Source organism: Oryzias latipes, chromosome 6 (genome assembly GCF_002234675.1).
Source record: "Oryzias latipes chromosome 6, ASM223467v1".
Classification (NCBI taxonomy): domain Eukaryota; kingdom Metazoa; phylum Chordata; class Actinopteri; order Beloniformes; family Adrianichthyidae; genus Oryzias; species Oryzias latipes.
This window is the reverse complement of record NC_019864.2, coordinates 17,747,732-17,764,048: the sequence shown is the minus strand read 5'-3', so window position 1 is coordinate 17,764,048 and position 16,317 is coordinate 17,747,732. Positions and strand designations below refer to the sequence as shown.

General features: G+C 37.0%; 1 protein-coding gene across 3 annotated transcripts in view; it reads right to left on the bottom strand.

Annotated features, from left to right (window-relative positions):
- frmd5 (FERM domain containing 5) overlaps window positions 1-16,317 on the bottom strand; it is a 45,998-nt gene that overhangs the window by 16,105 nt on the left and 13,576 nt on the right. The gene's annotated exons all lie outside the window — the stretch shown is intronic.

Here is a 16,317-nt window from a genome sequence, read left to right as displayed (position 1 = left end):
ATGGTCTGCAGTTACCGGTACTTCCTTTTCTACACAGCATCTACTTTGATTATTATTATTATTATTATTATTATTATTATTCAGGAACAAAACATCTTCATTGATTGCTGGATCACAGTTTGAGCTGCAGGGCTTTATTTACAATTGTTTCCTTTGAGACCCCTTCCTTTTGTGTTATTTTCATTTACTTGTAATTCAGTAAAAAATGAGATGGATTAAATCTCCTCTCAGGAATTATTTTAGGAATTATATTTTGTCTTGCTTAATTAGACATCTTCTGAGCTTCATGTAGGTCAGCCTGTCATTGTTTGATAGATTATAGTCTCTTTGGCTTACATGTAAATTAAAAAACATCTCCTTTATTGGCTCATTTTGGTGTCTAAACATTAGCAGAAAACCCTGCCACGTACAGGGCAGTTTACAGAGCTTTAACTCAGGCTGGAGATAACAGACACTTCATTAAGACAAAGACCTGTCAGTGCTGAACACCCCCACCCCCACGACTCACTGTGACCCAATGCTGACTGAAGATATCTGACCTTTCTCTAGCAGGACCGAGGGGCCTCCTGGGTGCTCACCACTGTCACTTTGAGATTATCGCTTCATTGTAATATTTGCAGCCAAGCTGACATGCCTTCTAACTACAAGATCGTAAGATATCAGAGGAGCAAGAATGCTTAGGAGGTCAATAGAATAAAAACAGAAAGAAGATTTTATGACAGATAAACAATTCTTGACATTTGATTAAAAAAAGTTTAACTGAAACCAAACATACTTTGGACTTTGAAGAATCTAAGGTGTTTTAGATTCAAATGAATTCAAAATTTCTAAGCATGAAAGGCTTTTGTTACTGTCACACACACACACACACACACACACACACACACACCCACACCCACACACACACACACACACACACACACACACACACACACACACACGTGTATATATATACTATTAAAACCTCAAATGGGAGGAAAGCCAGACTCTTAACAGAGAGTCATGATGGTGAAGGCAGGAGGAGACATCTGTTCTTTTGTTGCTCAGAAAGAGCAAGTTTGTTAGTATTCAGCAGCACTTCCATCCACCTCCCTCCCTCTTTCTACAACCCCGTTCATGCTCCCTCATGCTCCCTCCCCTGTGTGGTGCATGCAGCCCAGCTGAATTAATTATAAATTTTGATGCCATCTTAGGAGAATTCTCAACAAAAGGGTGTTTTCCAAAAAAATCAAAAATAAATAAAATCTCTGCCTTACCGTTGTGCGTTTTTGTTTCTGCATTTCATATCAAGACAAATCAATCTTTATTTATATAGCACTTTTTATATAGAACATTACACAAAATGCTTTATACCAGAACAAACACATAAAACAAGAACAACAATAAAAAAATAAAAATAAAGCCCCCACCCCTGACCCACAGAGAACCCCTAATCCCATTCATGCCTCCCACCCCATTAAATGATGGAGATAAACACTTGGGAAAGAGGCTGACCACAGAGAAAGTTTGTTGGTGTAAATGTTTATATTTGAAACCTCCCTCCCAGAGGGAGCGGAGCCAACTTAGGAAGCTCTGGAAGTAAAAATAAAAACAAAAGTGAAAATAAAAATATTTAAGCTGTTTTTCAAAAGTGTTCAATTATTAGCACTGAAAGTGGGTTGTTAAACAAACTGACAAGGAGTCTTGCGATCTTAACCAAGTTTTTAAACTAGTATTAGAATTAGAAATGTGATCAGTCAAATAATTAAAATAAAAAGTCAAACAAAGGGTCCCAAATAATCAAGTTGTGTGTCCAAACTATAATCTCTGGAAAAACTGGTTGAACAACAGACCATTTTTTGGCACAGAAACATTGAGTTTCTCAGACACTAAACTCCAAATTCTGAGGACGGAGGGCATGCCTTAAACTGTGCATGCAAACACCATTCAGTATGAGGGGCCGTTTAAGACATTATTTATTCTGAACCATTCAGATCATGTGAATGGTTCAGAATAAATAATGTCTTATACAGCCCCTCATAATTCAGACCTGCTCTCTATATACTGTATTCTCCTACCCTGAAAACATATTGTTTGTTTTATTTATTTCTGAAGGCACATGTGATCTACATGGTACTGAGCTGTCATAAACTACCCTTAAAGTTTGTCTGCTTGCTTGACAGATTGTTTTTTTTAAAGATTTTTAGTAAGAAAGCAGTTCTTGATCGTGTGGATTTTCCTGTTACATTTTACTATATTACTTTTTTTTCACACTTTCAACTTAATGGAACAAACACATTCTAGGTCTCGTTTTTTTTCTATTCTTTATGTTTACATGCACAACTTACATTCAAACATTTATCAGGTGGACAAATAAGACATACATTTTTTTTTTTCTGGCGTAGATGGATAATCTTGGAAAACAGAGCCTTGGTTCTCTGACATTCTAAGCACACATGGGCACTTTCCTTTAAATTAATCATTAAAACAGTCTCCGTGTCAACACGGAAGCCCAGAACATTAATAAAAGATTATATACTTTATATAGTAAGAGGAGAAACATGATGCTATTAACTGTGTGTCTGCATGGATGTGTGGTGGCGGGTTTGGAGGGGTTCAAACACTAACACTACTTAAACTTTTTTTAGAACTTTTCTTCATAATGACCAACTTCATTGAATTTAGCGGATTTTAGCGGTAAGACAGATCAATAAATAAGGCGAAAGATCCATTTGAGTTCTGTTAAAACTGATGGTTTCGATGTTAAGGTCAGCGTTAAGCCCAAATGCAATAACAAATGTACATTTTTAGCTTCAAACAAGAGAAACCCCATGCAATGTTTAATTAAGAACAGTAGAATGAAGATGTGTTTGTATTTGTATGTGTTTACCCCACGTAAATCCTCCTAATGTGAAAAGTCATCCTAAATTTAATTTGAAAAAGTGGATCTGCTTTTACCTGCAGAATAGCGGGATATCTTCTAGAGCTTTCAAATGGATTTTTCTACCATGAAGTCACAGACACTGACCATTTCTTTTGTCAGCCAGGAGAACATTTGCATTGTTTTTTCTGTAATGCTATGGTGAATAAGTCACTTCTGCACTAATGGTTTGACAAATTAAGCGTTTAAGATAAACTATTGCCTACACATAAATTTTTAGTCTAAACATATATATTTAAGTTTAAACAAAATTTAATTGTCGAGACGTTCAGCTCCAAACAGGAAAACAAGGTGCTATTCTTATTTTCTTCTCCTCGTCTTTCAGCTGCTCCCTTTAGGGGAGTGAACCATTCACCTCCATCTAATCTTTTTCTCTGCATCCTCCTTGCTTATGCCAACCACTCTACCTTCACTACATCCATGAACCCTACGTTTTGGTTTTCCTCCAGGCCTCTTTCGTGGCAGCTCTAACCTCAGCATCCTTTCACTAAAACAATCACTGTTCCTCTGTGTCACAATGTGGTGTGACTAGAGTGGCCTGGTTAACATAGGAGGCAGTTTGACTTTAAAACTCAGGAACAGGTTTTTTATTCACAGCTCACACACCTTAGCTTCACAGCTCACCCACGCTCATCCTGCCTTGACACTGAGCTCCTTCCACTTTATAGGGCTCCAGTTAATTGGCTGGCCACGCCCAGGAAGGAAGCCACTTTAACCAAACAAGGATATACAACAAAAGACAGAAATTTCTTGTAAATCAAACTGTTAAAGTCCTGTAAACAATGAAAACATAAATAAACAAACAGCTCAAATCATTACAACCAAAAGGTATACAAAGAAATCCAAATCCTTTACACTTCCTATGCCCAACTCCTAGATAGGAAGTGAAGGTCTTGGCCACCACTTTGTTGTTTGGGCACCAGGAAGAAGGTAAGAAACATGGCAAAATCAAACAAATCCAAACATTTACATAAATGATGTGTCTAAAAGTGATGAGCAATTACAGACAGGTGACAAGTAGATACAACTACTTTGTCACACTCCTCTCAACGTATCCAAACTATTTCAATCTGCTTCTCTGTATTGTTAACCCCAAATCCTTAAGGGTGCTCTTCTTGCGTTTATGTCCAAACAGATACTTTTACTCAAGTTAGCATAAAATCATATCTTCTATGTATTATCAAAATACAATGCAAAAAAATGCACTAATATCTCTACAGAAGTTCAGTTGGGGGTTGAGAGCTCAGACAGGGCTGGGGTAAAAAGTTAAGTTACTCTGACTTGCCTCCCTGAGGCGTGGAACAAATTGATGAGCAAGCGTTCTGCTGCCATTGTCGTAGATCAACAATGGCTTTTGGTACAGTTATTAGCCTACGTTATTATGCAGCCTAGGGCAATCCAGGAAAACATCAAATATGTAAAAGATACCAATAGAATTTTTCAATAGCAATAACAGTAGAAAAGAGAAAAAAGGCAGAATCATTCAATAGATCTAAACATCAATTTGACCCTGACAAGAGCATGATTAAAGAGTTCATTAGTGCTTAAGAGTTGTTCGGACGGAAAAAAAACGGGTGGGGTGACATGGACTGTTATCAGTGATTGTACCAAGTCTTTGTACAATACTTTTCTGTGAACCAGCAAATCAGCCTGGGAAGCACTTTGCGATGCAGTCTCACCAGGAAAAAGTGGGTCATCACAACAAAAAGGGAATGGCAGAGATTAGGAAAGTGAAAGAAAAAAAGGAAAACCAAAAACTTGAGGACAAAAAAATTCTTCAGAGAGAATGTTGGAGTCATATACCTAAATGAAATCTATTTTGATTAAATTCTTTCTTTATTTAGCCAAAAGTGCATAGACTCTAACCCTTTTTCTAGTTTTAATTGCATTTTTTTTCGATGATGAGATTTGAGATTGTGCTGGTGCACAAAATTTTGTAGAAATTGGTACAAATGCAAAATAATATTTGCATACCTTAAAACATTTAATTTCTGAGATTTTGTGCAATCTGGTTGGTAATGTGCAATTTGTTTTTTAACCCAAAATAGCTAAAAGGCTGGAAGGCTATGACTTAGCAAGCCCAATTTATCTACATTAGCCATTCAAACCTAATATTGATTCTCACACATTATTACCCCCTAAAAAGTCTGACTGTATGCAGCATTAACACATCCACAACTTGGTTTGGCCTGGCACATTAAAGCTTTGTAGCTGACACATACACAACAGAAATAGAAATGACTGGTAATTGTCTCTGCAACATAAATCAAAAACTAAATATTTATTATTAGTTTACTGCTAAAACCAGCTTTCAGGTGGTTCATGGAAAAAAAAATGTTTCTCATTGACTCCAACTTGCAAGATGCGTCACAATTTGGTGCTTTCTTTAAAAGCGGAGGCGGTCCGTTCACCCACAGCAGATTCATCACTGTTCCTTTTGCCAAAAATAATCTTTCATCAGGCAGGGCAGTCGGATCCTCACAAGCAGTCTTTACTACTCCATCTATTAACATGCTGTCACAGAAAATGTGCATGGACATTCATTAGGCTACTTATATATTTTTTTTTTACACAGTCTCTTTTTCAACAACTTTGTATTTTTTTAGTTCCCTCTTATTCAATGTCAGACCTAACAGTTGTCTGGTAAAATGTCTTCTTTAAAACTGTAGCAACCCACATAAAAGGTAGGTATAGTTAAACTGACAGATTTCAGACTGCAAGGTTGAGAGCAGGAAAACAAAAAGGTTCTGTGAAAGACAAGAGGTCACCCAGATACAGAAACTTCATTTTAATCCTAAACTTTAGTTCCACTGTGGCATTCTTCTTCCTTTTCTATTATTAATGGAGTGACAATTCCCAGTGCACCCTATTTCTTAAAGTGGGTTGATTAAATCTCAAGTCACAAGAGAAATTATCAAATAGCGCCACTGTCCTCTTTAAGAGAGCAGGCATAATTTTCAAAATTAATATCTTCCTTATATACTAACTGAATTTACTTCAGTTAGTGAATTATAGTGAGGAAAAAAGGTATCAACTCTGGAGACTTTAATTCTCCAGATTTAGTCCCATGTCACATTCACTTATCCAAATATAAGGTCATCTTAGAAGCAAATTCATAGGTTAATTTCAAACATTCATGTAGACATTACTACAAAAGTTCACACAGATCAAACTCATAGGGGCGACAGTGGCTCAGGTGGTTGAGTGGGTCGTCCAATGATCGAAGGGTTGGCGGTTCAATCCCCGCTCCCACCAGCCAAAATGTCGTTGTGTCCTTGGGCAAGACACTTCACCCTCCTTGCCTCCAGTGTGGCTCCACTGGTGTGTGAATGCGCATGATTGATCCCGGTGATGGTCAGAGGGGCCGTAGGCGCGAAATGGCAGCCACGCCTCTGTCAGTCTGCCCCAGGGCAGCTGTGGCTACAACAGTAGCTTACCATCACCAAGTATGAATGAGGAGTGAATGAATAATGGACATAATGTAAGCGCTTTGGGTGTCTTGAAAAGCGCAGATAAATCCAATCCATTATTATCATTACAGAAATAATGAAGGAAATTGTTAAAAAATAAATTAAAAAAAAAACAAAGAAAAAGTGTAAATGTAAGAAGAAAATAACTGTTTAATTACTCATAATCATAAATATAGGTTTTTGCAATGATGCATTCAATACACACTTGGGTCAAAATAGCTTCATTATTGGTTACTGTTTACAGTATATGAATATTTGGGTCCATGTAACCATTTCTACATCTATTCCAAACAAATACCTGCTTCCACAGGGCAACATCAAAAAAGGCTACCGTGTGGTCAAACTCAACACTAGTTTTTAATATTTACACTTAATTAAAAATGTGTCCAATACTGTGAAAATATGGCAAAAGTAAAGAATTCTTAGAAAATAATAATGATAAATTGGCATTTTATCTTTTTTTTTTATGAAATATATTACCAGGTATAAAGGCAAAAAATTGTTTTTAAAAGTTTCAAAAATGAACAAGTTCCATGTATATTTAATATCTACAAAATTCCATGCAATAAAATTCCCCTTTTTGTTTACTTTATCCCAGAATTTATTCAACCACAGCATAAAGGAAAATCACAGGTCATGGAATGTTCAAAAACTAAGCAAATTGCAAAAGAATAAAATTAAATTTGATGCCAACGCTGGACTTTCACAATTGTTTTTCAAATTCTTCAAAGAAATAGCATGTTTTTCTTTGATAATATTTTTCCCTCCTAATGTCTAATACAAAAGGACATGGCATCTGGTCTCATATATGATGAGATTATTGTTTTGCATAAGCCAGAACGATGAGCAACACATATAAAAATACATCAATTTGCAAGAAAAATGCTGATGTCAGTTGAAAAAAGGATTGAGGTTCCATTCTAGGGCCTCTACTTTTCTCTCTCTACCTTAATGACCTTGTTCAAATGTCTTTATTCAGATGTATGCTGATGATACTGTCATTTATGCACATGGCAAAAACACGTCTGAGGTGGCAGAGAATCTCACCAGAACGATGGGACATGTTGCAGAATGGTTGGAACAGTCGAGTTTAAGTCTTAATATAAACAAAACGGTTGCAATGTTCTTTTCCAAGACAAACCGGAAAAAGATTCTGGCTGATGTTTTTGTGGCAGGAAAGAAAATAGAAGTTGTTGAAAATTCGAATATCTTGGCATTTTAATTGATACAACATTCAATTTTAAATCGCAAATCCAGAAAGTATGTAACCATGTTAAGTTTAACGTGTCTAATTTTAGATTTATTAGGGCAAATCTGTCACTGCAATCTGCTATAATTTTCATGAATGCAATGATCTTATCCCACATGACATACTGCCTCACTACCTGGTCGCAGGCAAACAAATCAGTATTAAAACCTCTGGAGTCACTTTACAAACAAACAATTAAAATACTAGATAAAAAACCATTAAAACCTCATCACTGTGACATTTTACAAAAACACAAACTGTTAAGTTGGGAGAACCTCATTAAGTATACAAAACTATGCCTGTTTTATAAAATCATCAATGGACTGTCATCCCCTCCACTCAGTCAGTTTGTTAAAATAAGATCATTCTCCCAAAGAGTGACAAGAGGGTCGGTTCGTCAAGACTGCATTGTTCCTCTACGGAGAAGTGCCTTTTGCCAGAGCGCCTTCTCCATAACAGCAGCACAAGAGTGGAACTCAGTTCCTCACAATATTAGAGACCTCACCACATTCACTCTGTTAAAGAAAGAAGCTAAAAAACTGGTTCATATCACAACAAACATGTCTACATTGAACTATTTTAATGACTGCCCCTCCTTGTCCGATCTGTCACCTTTGTGTCTTTGTTTTTTATGTTTCTCACTGTGAGCATGTTTTATGTATTTTAAATGACTGTCTATTTTACATGTATATTTTCTATTGATGTATTAAATTCATGCTTCGCACTTTTTAGGTTGACGATTTTAACACCTATCCGGGGACTACAGATGAAAAATAGCCTTTGAGCTAATTCTGGCGCATTGCAGCCATGCTTTTAATGTGCACTGTCCCTGTTAAATAAACAAATAAATAAATAACTTAAAGAGAAGGGGAAGTTTTGGTAAGAAAAACTTTGAAAAATAGTTGTTTAGCTTCAAAGTTCAAACCTGATTTAAAGAAAATTAAATGCAATCATGCTTTCCGTACCCTTTCATAATTTAATGTGCTTAATAGTACCACTTTCAACCTCTTCTTTGTGTCCAAGGCTTTAGGCAAAAAGATATTTAAGTGGTGAACCCAGCCATAAAAATGTGAAGAGCTGTTTGGCCCCGGAGACTGGCTGACTGTTCACACAGGCATGAATACCCACCATTGCTCCGATGTGCTGGAGCTTTAAAGGAGGCCCAAGGGAGATGCAATCTTGCCCAGAGAAACACTTTTTTGTAAAATTCAGCTTAACCTAAATGACGGGGTTAAATATGGCCCAAACTGGGTAACAGCTCTTCTTTTAAATGACACCAAAACCATGCGAGAAAATACTGAGGTCATTACAACAGAACAGAGATTCCAGGAGCTTAAGACGTTTATCTAAAAAGAATAATTTATGGTAAGATGGTCAATTTGTCTGGAAAACATGTTGATATATGTTTTTATCATTTACCGGAAAAAATAATTACTGTGTCAAGTCACATTTTGACTGAAACAAGACTCAACTTGACACAATACTGAAACAAGATAAAGCTTAAAACATAAAATATGAAAATAGGTTTAAGTTAATTTTTTAAGAAAAAATGTAAAATCTTTATTTAAAAAAAGACTCAATATCTGAATGAGATGTTAATTTGAATTGACACACAAAAAGTTCTCCTTTAGCACCAAAACAAAAGCAAAAATAGATGCTACTAAAATAAGGGGGGGGGGGGGGGGGGTTGACACATTAGACAGCAACCAAAAAAATGTAACAGCCCCCAATTTTCCAGCACATGCAACCTATATGAGAGGATTTGGCAAGCTGAAACTGAAGGGAGGCAGACAGCTGCTCATGTGACCATCTGACGAATAAAAAAGTGAGAAGAGCCGTTTCTTTGACAGACTCTCATTCCTCCTGAAGTATTTGGTATGACTGTAAGAAGGATTTGCCTACTGAATGGAGATAAGGGCTGCTGTCTACAACCCACTGTTCAATATGCCTACCAAACAGTGAAGCAGCTCAGGGTGGAAAGTACAGTTGCATCCTTGACTGGGGATTTAAAGTGACAGCTTATTTTAGAGATTTACTGTGGTGCCACTTACAGTGGGAGGTTATATGTGCGATTACCACCAAGTCCTTTGCAGCAGCAAATGATTACTCTGATTATTGTTTCAATGAGATTCCCTGAGCAGCATTTAAGACCCTACTCCTTAGGATGAATGTTAGCTTCTCCATAAAGACAAACTGGTGTTTGTGTGAGAATCCCCAAAAACAGTGAGACACAGAAATAGAGACAAATTGTAATTTGACTCCAATTTGAAGTACAATAACAAAGATTTGTGCTGCTAAAACAAAATCAAATTTGATGAATATAGTTTCCTCCAATAATAATTTTGACCTGGAACCAAAGGCTGTCCAAAATATTCCATTCTATGTAAATCCATTCAATATTACTATGTTAATCCCCAATGTGTAATTAAAACATGTCAGAAACATTACTGAATGCTGCTTTTTATTTTTAAACTGTTTGATCCAACTTTAAAGTTTATTTTTTACTGGAAATTTTATTTTCAAGAATTTTGCATACATTTTTTGAGTGGTTTTTATAAGGTTAGGATTAACAACCTTTGACGGAAATGTTTGCTCTCCGATAAAGGAAATGAACAGAGACACTAATGAAGTCCTGGTAACAGACAGCTTGACAGTCTTTTTAAGACTGTCTCCAAACTGACAACATTGGCTCATCTTCTAATTCTCATTCATGTGTATCTGAAAATATTGAAATGAACACAGATTCAAGCATTCAATCCACACACCTATTAAGTAGCAAATGTATTTAAAAGGTTTTTATTGAAACACGATCCATGACTAATTTACCCGTTTTCTAAGAAAACTCTGTAATAAAGTTTAAAGAGTTTTAAAAGCAAAGACTGGGAAAAAAAAACTTTGACAAAAGTTTAAATTAGTAAATTATTACAAAGGAAAAGAATCTTAAAAGTAGAGAAAAACACTTTGAGCACTACCCTCTTCTAACATCATTTGTTGTTGATTACAATATACTGAGATTACAGTAAATAATATCCCAAGATCTGTATTTTGATATAAACCCATACTTCCCTGTTCAGATTAAACTATCCAGCAAGGTAGAGTTGGAATGCTAAAAGGCTTTTGAAACTTTGTGTTTTACTGTAGTTTAAGCACTGTGTGATTTCATTGCATGCTTAAATAAAACCTGTTATTTTAAAAAAGCAATCTGATATTACAAAAAAATCCGCCTTTTAAGATCAACCTGCAGACATGGCACTTTCAAAGTGAGATCAGTCGGTTGCCCTTCATCTGCAATTTAGATAATCTCATTGTTTTATGGCCCAAAAGGTGAATTCTACTGTTTTAATATTTAGTTACATTTCAAGATGCTCGTACGGCATGTCTAATTTTCATGAACTCCAGATTAGAAGTTTATCTCACTCTTTTGAGTGAGAAAGTGGTACACTGAAATCTGTTTATATCATCCAGTTAATAATAAAGATGGCACTCATCTGCTAAATGATTAGGTGTTAAAAATTAAGTGGATTTTATCAAATAGTGTTGTGTCTGAACACATTTATACAGTCTCATAGCAACAGTAGTGTATCCATGAGCAGTTCACACTCTCATTTCAATGGTTGAGCTCAGATTTAAAAAAAAGTTAGGCACCTTCAAACACAACTGATCTTGCACAATGCAGAGACAGGACTTAAGGATTGCAGATTCCTCCTTATCGGTCTCCCACACAGCTTAGAAAACATCTTGTTCCTTTTAGTCTACGATAGTCTATGATCTTAAAACATTGTGCAGGCCACAGGTTTGCCCACAAACAACCCGAATCCACTTTTGAGGGTAGCTGTAACTAAGTTGTAACTAAGGTTACAAGTCAGCTTTGCACGCATGTTCAGTCAGAATTATATTACCGGTCACTGCTTGATAAACCAGAAAAGTTTAATTAATGGTGAAACATATGTAGAGTTCTATTAGATAATTAATGCAAAGTGTAACATTTTTTACTCAATGACATAAGCAGACTGCTGACAGTAATGTGAGAAGTAAAATCCTTTTCTTGTACTAACTTAAAAGTTTTTAAGATTCTTTGTGCAGCGTGCAACTGATTGAGGTCAGTGGATTGATGCTTCAGGAAGGATGAGCAAGTGGATTCCGATGACCGACACAATAGGAATATGACATCTCTTCAAAGGGCTTACAGGAGAAACGGTGCACTGGCCTGCCCACTTTCAACCTGGTCAGTCTAAAAAATAAATAGCATTCTGGCCCTGAAGCATTAAAAACCATCAGAGGTGAATTGATGAAAATGGCTCTGTATCTCCAAGATACTTCAAGCTTCTGTCCCACTTTCCTGCAGCGAGAACCCATACCACCAAAAGTTAAAAATACAGCATGTGGGTGACAGATTGGATGTTACAGCTTTATTGTACTTCCATCTAAAAATGATCTCAAGAGAAATAAAATTTAATGATAGTGCTTAGTAAATTTCGCCTTCTCTGCATTATTACTTTACAAACAAAAGACCAAGTGTCAAAAACGACCAAACCACTGTCATTGAATTTTTCCAGTGATGATTCAGACTTTTGAATTTCAACAAAACATTAGATATTGATTTGAGTGCATTGTAGTTGAAATCCATTCATCCCTTTTCTCTTTTTCCACGTGTTTTCAGCTGAGGGTAACCAATGAAAAGGGCACTACTCCATAACCTTTTCTTTTAAAGAACAGTTATTTGTGTTTTATTTTGAAGGCCACAGACCCCACACCCCTGCCTGTTAAAACACACTGACGCATTAGCACACACAAGCGTGTAAATAGTAAATATCTGCTTTCATGCTGCTTCAAGATCAAAACGTCCTTGCAGAAAAACCCTAAAGCACAACCAGTCTTGCTGTTTGAGCAAGAAAAAGTCTGGGTCACTTCACACTGGGCAACCAAGAGGAACAGATTGCTTCTGCTCTGCATGATCACAGAGAGGGCTGGTCTGAAAGGGGTCTTTGTTAGCCCAGGGGGAGGCTAGAATGGCATGGCTTGGTTGCACAGGGTGGCATGCGGTCTGAATTGACTAGGAATGGAGTGTCGTGGGAGGCTGCACACTTTGCTGCAAGCAGTTTCCCCTGCATGTACTTAGTCATGCTCCGCTGGGGCCAATGATCACCCAGCATGTTGTAGTGGGACGCCTTCCAGGTGGGTGTCATGGAAATTAATTCAGAAAGTCTCAGATTTAAAGAAAGCCTTCAAATGATATTTTCTGCACTCTTCGGTCGGTGAAAAGCCTGTTTTCTAAATCAAATGAGACCAATCTGCTCAGTCACCCACTATGTTAATAGGAGATGCACATAGAAATGTCTTCAAACCCCAGTGGGAAATCGGAGGAAAACCAATTAGTAAGGGAAATCAACAGAAAAATACTCATAACTTCACAAGCGGTCGGTTTATTTATCCCCATAAAAGCTAAACCACTCTGTGTCCAGATCACCAGGCTCGGGCAGAGGTAGCTTTGTAAAGAAGATTACTTTGGTGAGTGGAAAACATTAATCACCTCATAACAAAGCACAAAAAGCACAGCAGGCCTATAACTCAAGAGGTTTGATCGCCATCCTTACCCTCACACCGTGCTGATGCTTCCCTTTGGCTGTAGATGGATGAGCTATTATGAAAACCTCAAAAGATGTGTGCTATCTGAGTCAGCAAAGAAAAACTGCAACGGGGTGATGTGAGGATAGGAGTGTCAGCAGAGCTTATGGTTCTTCTGCCATTCAGGCTGCCCAGTAAAACGAGGACCCCCCCCCTAATAAGTGATAAATGGGCATGAATGATCTATGTCAACAGAATTAAACTGAGGCTTTATTAAACAGCAGCTTGGGAAGAAACATTTACGACAAAGGAGCTAGGAGCTCAACAGAAAATGCAGCAGTTTTCACAAAAATTTAAACGTTTATAAACTAATGTTCATCTCTGGATGGAGGATTGTTAATCAAAACAGCTCATCTTTCTACATTAGCCAGGATGTTTCAGCAATATAAAACATTTACTGATTCCTCTCAGGAATGGATGTGAAAATGTACAACATTTATGGATTTTGGCACAAGAAATGTAGGAACAGGTGATTGTGCGCAACCCACAACAAAAACACATAATGCCCATTATGATTACAGCCATCCTACAGAAAATTGTTTCTTTCCATTTTTTGTTGCGAATTATTGCCTGAGGTTAAAATCACACCAAATAACAACTTGTATTTATATATTTAACTAATCAGCCTTATCCCAGTGGGATACATTAAAAACCCCAAACGAATTGATTTCTGGTGATGACAGGGATTTCAGTGATTTCGAACAAAAGCAATGTCATCAGGAAGTTGATAAGTTCCTCTGGGACATCTGTAACCTTGAATCAAATTCTCTTGAAGGAGAGTTAAAAGACCAGAGTCCTTCAGGCTTTGCAGCCCTGAGAGAACTGGATCCTCCACAAACCAGCAGCCTTGAGCCCAGAAAGCTGATCTCATTAACACCGTAAAATCATTCTCTTTAATGACCGGGCCCCCACACAGCCTCCCTTCTATCACGTCATCCATTTACTCCACCGGGATTCAGTCTTTCCGTTCAAACCGTGAGCCTATCAAAGAATCATGGTGGGATTAGTAAGACGTGCCTATAAAACAACCTTCAGGCATTAATTATCGCACCAGACCAGGCGGGTTTTCATCTCTAAACTTTAGTGTGCACAGTAATAAAACTTGCTTTTGTCTTTTATCCTCTACTATGCAGAAACAGGAATAGGTTTAACAATCGTAAAATAAAGATATATTTAAGCAAAAACATGAGGAAAAAAACTGGAGAGTTTATATTTGTCATAATAAAAGAATAAATCAAAAAATGTGAGGAATGAAAGGACATGCCACATGTAATAAAACATTATTTGGGTGTACAGAATTTGGTCAAACCTTACACAGTACACCTGGGAAGCAAAGATGAGATGAGCTGTTGCCATGGTGATGATGTGCTGCAGCAAGACTGAACTACAAGGACAAGGAAATGGAATGTTTACCACGCTGCCACTCATAGAAAAACAATAAGAAAAAAACATCAACAAATGCAATAGAAAAAAGTCAAAGAATGCATGACATATTTGGTGGTAGTTGTTTTTTTTTTCTTCCACCGTTGGAGTGTAATCTTTAAAGTCATGTCTTTTCAAACCAGTTGTAGTCTCACTCAAACACAGGCAGCATATGCGCATCATACTTTATGGCTTCATGGACTAAATTCCAGAAATATAATATTATATATCCGATTATCCTCTCATGCTAATGCTTACAAAAAACATCTTGATGGAGATAAATAATCCACTTCTGGAAATAAAAATAGGGTCACAGAGGGAAAAAAAGGATTCAGAGTGGGCTGCTATGTGTGGTATTGGAAGCGGAGGAACAGTGTGGAAAGCTGAATTAGACCTGTATAGCTGCAACTTACCTTCATTTCTCTCCACTTTGCATAAGTGAAATGACTACAGGGTTTGGCTTCCCACTCCACAAACTACACAAAACAAGATTGATGCCTTAATAGTGTGATTCAAAGTCAATAATGGCATACTTGATTCTCTGGCATGGTGTTTTGCTGCCATGCTGGGACTTTATTCTCTTTAGAAGAAATGCATTAATCTGTCTTTGCATGACGCATGACAAGCTAAAGGATTTGTGAATGCTTTAAATTACATTATATTTTTCATCTGATAAGCTGCTGTGCCCCCTCTCGCTTCCTTTCACCGACTCCCAGTAGTGACTCATCAGGCAATAACCTTGACAAACAACCTTCAACACCCACTCTCTGCAACACTGACAAGGTTTGTAAAGCACCTTAAAATTGTCTTTAAGTTGCCTTCATCTGTCAGCTTTCCAATTCTATGGATCCCCCAGTAAGTATTTAGGGCTCATAATTTGGTCCAGCATTGGTGGATTACAGTGATTGCTGACTTTAGAAAGTACTAAGCCCCTTTTGGGAATGCAGGACTCTCCATTACTCATTCTGCAATTGAACATGTTAACATGTTGTAATTGAATGACCCTGTTGGTAGTCCCCTAACATTTTGCAAAACCAATCTACTCACCAGACTAGTGTCTGTGTCCGCAAACTTCCCACACATTTTTGCCAAACCAGGAAATACCAATTGTTGCAGTTCCTTAAATGACCACTGGAAGCTGGTGGCAAATGTAAGAAATTTCTTGTGGACTTGCATGTGTAAAAGTTAGATTTTATACCAAAAATACATGTTTGGTGTAAAATAATTTAGCCAGTTTTAAACCGGATGTGAATTTTGTAGTCACTAAACAATATTTAGATATTTTTACTTCTGAGGCCTAAGTGGATGGTGGAGTTACTGTATGCTAGAGTGCCTTATCTGCTTTACAACAAGAGGAATATTAAAAATGCTTTTAGTTGCAGGGCTATGGTGATTGCAAATAGTTTTGATATTGACACTTTGAGCTTTGAATCTAATACAGTAGAAACATTAGTTTATTTTTGAATGGCTGTTCAAACATAATAAAAAAATAAAAAAACAAGATGACTTTGTTATCACTATGCAAAAAGAAAAAGTGGAAGAGTCCCATATGCCAGAGGCTGTCCAGTGTGACAATTACTCTGTGCAGCATTCGCACTGTGTTGGTGCCATATCCATGTGCCTGTTTGAAC